The sequence below is a fragment of the Eretmochelys imbricata genome, chromosome 1 (genome assembly GCF_965152235.1).
Source record: "Eretmochelys imbricata isolate rEreImb1 chromosome 1, rEreImb1.hap1, whole genome shotgun sequence".
Lineage (NCBI taxonomy): Eukaryota > Metazoa > Chordata > Testudines > Cheloniidae > Eretmochelys > Eretmochelys imbricata.
In genome coordinates, this window is record NC_135572.1 from 221,063,960 (window position 1) to 221,069,959 (window position 6,000).

A 6,000-nucleotide genomic window follows, 5' to 3' on the forward strand; every position below is an offset into this window, starting at 1 on the left:
TTGCGTGCTCCATGAGGCGCCAGCAGCCCTACCACCCACCTCTTGTGTTTTCCTTGAGTGGGTCCTGTGGAAGGTTTCTCCATTTCTGCCCCTCACCCATGGCCCTTAGGACCTTACCACTGGCCCCCTGGCCCGCGAGCATCCCAGGCCACCCCCTATGTACCATGTGAGATGGCTGTGAGATATGCAACTAATCTGTCTCTGAGCAGCACCCAGAAGACAACTATGCACTCATGCTCCTCACCCTTCATTTCCTCACCCTTGTGTCCTGCCTTGACACCAAGTGGTGGGTGTGACGGGTTCCCCCCAGGGTTCCATCTGGAACTGGAGTATCACTGATCCCTCTGACCCACCAGCCTGGGCACCCTCTCACACTGTACTTCCATGACAAGGTGCAAAGCCTTCCAGCCTTCACTTTCACGAGCATACATACAGGTAGAGACACACTCAGCTACAGTTACATGCAGGCTCTCTGACCAGCCCCTGCATAGGAATGCTACACCTGAGGCAACTTCAAGCTCCTCACGCACACACCCTCTCTGGAGTATAAACCCAAAATTATACCTTCTTACCCTGCACTGGGAACTGTATAGCATAAGCTCATAAAATTCGCTTCCTCCCTCAAAGTGGAGAGGAATATGCAACAGCCTTTGCCCCTGAGTTATGATTCCCAAACACTTCACTCCAACTCACTGGTTTCGATAATGCAAAAACAAATTTATTAACTACAAAAGATAGATTTTAAGTGATTATCAGCAATAGCAAATAAATTAAAGCAGATTACCTAGCAAATAAACAAAAAACACAGACTAAGCTTAATATGACAAATAGATTGGATATGAATAGCAGATTCCCACCCTAAGAGATTATACAATCAGGCTGTAGTTTCTTAATGGGCAAGCTGCCCTTGCTTTACAGCTTTTAATCCCAGGTGTTTCATTCACAGGGTAAAAATCCCTTTAGCCTGGGTCCAGCACTTTCCACAGTTCAGCCTTTGTTCTTCAGGTGTTACCAGGAGTCTTCTTGTGTGGGGAACGAAGAACACCAGATGATGTCACTCCCTGCCTTATGTAGCTTTTGTATATGGCAGGAACCCTGGGTTCCCAAACCAGTCTTGGAAAAATAATGACATCTCAAGATGGAGTCTAGATACTTGTGGTCCTTATAGAGTCATAGCAGCCATTACTTACAGGCTGTCTGTAGCACTCACAGGAAGGCTCACCAGGTGGGGGATAAGCTTCTCCTAAGGCCTATTGTTTTTTCCTAATGGCCCATCCCTAATCCTTCCCCACCCACTATCTAGATTGAAAGCATCTTGTCAAGTGGGCGTTATTAAGGTGTAACTACATTTGAAATACAGATACATAGTCAATATACATGCATACAAATAGGATAATCATATTAGCAAATCATAACTTTTCCAATGACATCTCACATGACCTGTTTTGCATTAAATACATTATAATTATGTCATAATCATCTCCTAGCAATATCACTACAAAAATATGGGGTGGGGTGCAGTGTCACAATGGGTCCTCCTATCACCCAAGGAGGGTGGGGAACCCTGGTGGGTCAGTCTGTATTTCACCCTGGTCCCACAGCGAGGTGGGTATATTAGTTGGTGCCTCCTTCATGGAGCCATGAACACGGGCGAGTACCTGGCGCGGTTTACAACTACCCCCAAAACCTGATTGTTTTCCCGTGAGGGAGACCCCGATTAACATTTATATTGAGTGTGCCAGTTCACAGCCCCTCTTCTGGCTCCTCCAGAACTTCCTCTTCTGATTCTGGCTGAATTTTCCCCCACACCTTGTTATTTATGCACCCCATCCTTGGCCCAAGAAAATCGTCAGACCTCCTTGTCAATCTCCGCCTGGCGCTGGCCAAGGTGGCCATTCACCAGGAAGCTGGACAGAAGGGGGTGCTCTGCTTCTGTGAGGCCTATTTCCAAACATCCCTCAAGACACATCTCAGGGCAGAGTTCCTCTGGGAAGTGTCCACTGCTTCCCTGGATGCCTTTGAGGAGCAGTGGGCGCTGTCTGGGGTTCTCTGCTCAGTGTTCCCCTCTGGATCCCTGATCTTATATCTGTGACCCTCACTCCCATCCCTGATTTTCATTTGTTGACCCCTGAAATTATTCGATGACTGGGTGCAATTATTCAATGTCTAGGCTGAGGGGAGCTGCCTTTAGATGTGGGTAGGCTTACACCCACCCATCCCCAGTGCATCAGTGATCCAGCCCTCAGGCATGCTGCAGCAGCCTATCCCTGAGCAGGCCATGGGTCAGATGATCCCCAGGCCCAAGTATTTCCCTGACCCTGCCAGAGCTGCAAGTTAGTCTGTGAAACAGCCCTACCTGGCCAGGAACCTCCTGATGCCTCACCGTGTCACAGATGGGTCCCTAGGCTTCCAGCCTGCCCTTGATCTGATTCCTGGTCGTGTCCCAGCCTTGCTCCAGCTCACTTGAGCCTTGTCTGCGCCTTATTCTGACCTTTTGCTCCAGCCTTGTTACTGACCTGCTCCAGCCCTGCTTCTGCCTTCAGACCCTGGGAGTGACTCCAATCTGGCTTCAGCCCTTGGCCTGCATCTGCACTCTGACTCTGACACTGATTTGGCTTGTCTATGGACTCTGACATGGGTTCTGACCCACAGCCTGTCCCCAGATCCTGGTTTCAAAAGCGCTGCCTTTAGCCCGGTGCCAACCCTACATCCAGCTTCGACCACCACTCCAACCAACAGGCCTGACTGCCTGCAACCAGAGTCTGACAATCGACACTAGAGCCCTGGGGGCATTGCAGACTGTTAAACGCCAGTGCCCACCCCAAGCTCTCATTACCAGTTACAGCAATGATCTCACTAGCTTGGAATGGTGTAAAAGAGGAAATATCACATGCCTGTGAGCTCCTGGAGCATAAATGTGGGATGCCCACAATAGGGTCTGAATGGAAACTGGGCACTGGGAGTCAGTGTGTCAGTCCAACAGTGTCCCACCTGGCCAAGCAGGGTGTGGAACCAGCTGCCTCAGCTCAGTGGGGCTGTCAGTCTGTTGCTGCTGCTCAGGAACCTGAAAACCCTCTCGGATCTCAGATCTGTCAGGGGGTTGGTAGGGGAACCCAGGCCCACCCACTTTCCTGGGTCCCAGCTCAGGGCCCTCAAGTTAGACCAGCTTGTCCTGGCCTCAGGCCTCATCCACTTGCAGCTGATGTCCTTGAGCCTATGCAACAGGGTCTTAGGCCACATAGAAATGTGTTTTGTGTTTTGACTTTATGAAATGCTTGTAAAGTGATGCATGCACTTATAATCGCTGTATCCTATGCAATAAGCAGTTACTCATCTTGTGCAGTAAGGATGGTTCTTCGAGATGTGTCCCTTTGCGTGCTCCACTGTAGGTGTGCTTGCATCTCTGCACTGCTGATCGGAGAACATCAGTAGCAGTGTCCATTGGGCCCGCACACGTGCTGTCTCTCCTCGTGCTGCACCACGAGGCTAGTCAGCACGCGTGGGGTAACTGTCCTCAGTTCCTTCTCGACCGCAGAGTCATTGACAAGAACTCTGAAATAGAGGGGAGGAGGGTGGGTTGTGGAGCACCCAGAGGGACTGTGGCAGGGTGCTGCTAGAGAGACCTTAATCAGCTCCTGCCACTCCAGCCCCAATCAGGGTTATTGGATTGGGGCTGGGTAGATAGCTTGATGCTTACCTGGTAACTGACCACACCTGCCAGCCTCGTTATCAGGAGCTACAAGGCTGGGGGGAAGTGAGAGCTGAACGGTGGAGACCAGGAGGGGAAGGTCAGCCTCAGACTGAGGTGGGAGTCTCCTAGTCTGTTGCTGGCCAGGCCTGTGATGGGCAAGCTGTTGTAAAAAGTCTGTAAATAGTTGGAAAGGGGTAGTGGGGACATGATCACAAATAAAGAGCATGGGTGTTGCACCAGCCTGAAGTGTCCCTGAATTCAGGGCTGTCCTTAGGATTTATGGGGCCCTACGCAGTATTATTAAACTGGTGCCCCTATGCCCAACGGCAGCCTGGGCTCACAGCCCAGGGTGAGGAGGAACGAGGCAGCAAAGGATACAAGCCGCCCGGCCCACCTCAAAGCAGCAGAGAGTCACAGTTCCTCACAGAGACCCCCGTACACTCTCCCTCCTGCAGAATGCTGACGCATTCGGCTCTGTGAATACGGTCCCTGCCTAAGGAGACTGCAGTGCGCGCTGGGTGTGCGGGAGCCAACCCGCTCTTACCTGCTGTCATGGGTAGTGAGTGAAGCTGCCACTTGGGGAGGCTAGCTCCCCAGCCCCCCTCTTCTGCCTGTGGCCCCACCAATACTCCACCCCTGCTCTGCTCGAGGCCCTGCCCCCCCATTCCAGCCAGGCCTCACCCTCTCCCCACTGTCTCCCTCCTCTCTTCCCTCTCCCTCCCTGCTCACCTCCTTCCAGCCAAATCCCTGAACCCAAATGAAGCAAATGACACTGGAAAAAAAAAAACACTCTTCTGCAATTTCTTTTGAAAGAAAATGGAGCATGTTTGCCACTGCATGCCAGAAGGTGAAGCCTGGATATGCAGAAAGTACCTAAATAAAAACACTAAATTTGGGAGTAAAAAATGTCAGTCCTGGGTTTTTTGATATACCTTGAAGTTTGTCAGAGATTTATCTGCAAAAACTCTGTAGTAAGGGCAAGTCAGCTGCCCTGCTGAATACAACATTAAATATTATGGAATACATGATGCAGCTCTTCTCGGTTTTACATTTTCTTAATCAGTATTTCTAAGCTGATTTTATCATTTAAATGTACTCCTAAGCCTTCATAAACTAATCATTCCAGATTGCTACATATTTAACTCACTGAAACAAAGACATTATTTTAAATTAATCAGTCACAGAAGTTTAGTGTGTTCATAACAATGTTCATTGCTTTTCAAAAAAGGGAACACTAATTTACTTTGTGTGATCTCCATAACCATAGACATGTTTATGAAATGTCACCAACTTTAAAAAATGTGTTTCCAAAGATTTTAGGCATAACAAAGGATTTTATATCTTAATAAGGTACTGATTTTGCTAGAAGGTTCTCTTAAAACTAGTTCATCAAATAGTCCGAAGTAAAGAAAGGGAGACTCAGTTGTCCAGCTATCTGGTAGGAAAGGGGTGTTGTCCCTTTAAAGGCTCTCTTCAACAGGAGGACGAAGGCAGAAGAGGTGGACAGAAAGGACAGGAAGACTTGGGAAGCAGTGTTTTGTACTATAGTCATTAAAATTAAAATTGTGTATTTTAGAAATAGGGTGGTCTTTTGAAAGATTTTTATTAAAAATGCTCTGTCTGAAAATCCAAGCATTTAAGCCTAAAGATGAATACTCAGTCTGTGCATCTAAAAATCTATGCAAGGATTTTTTTTATAGATGTGATTTTCTCATCTTCAGCAACACACTAATAAAATATTTTTAAAGCAACTTTTAAACTAAGGTCCTGTAGACTAACATGTTCTGAGTCAACATTACAGTAATGCCCAACTGTTTTTGTCAGTAAATTCAGAAACTGACAGTATATACCTGGGGGTTGGCAAATGGCTGTTAAATGGCTTCATTACCACTTGAACGGCTCTTTAACAGTTTCAATGTTGCGCTAAAGGAGGTCTGGCAGGCTGGAAGACTTTTTCACTTTTAAGTACTAGATCCCCTCAGGAGGAAGACTCACCAAGCTGCAGCAGCTAGCTGTGGGATACTGCAGGAAGGGTCAGAACAGTGATAGGAAGAGGCGGAAGGGTGGACGCTAAGATCCAAGGGTGCCCCAAATTTTCGGGTGCCCTACTGAGCCATGTATGGGGCATAAGCCTAAGGACGGTCCTGCCTGAGTCTCTGAGAAGAGGTAGAGCAGGGCTGAACCAGAGGGGCACGGCGTGTGCCCCATTACATGGACACACATCTCAAAGAGACATTGTTACTGAACAAGGTGAGTAACTTCTTCTTTGAATAGTCTCCCGATGGGTGTTTCACTGTAGGTGACTCCCA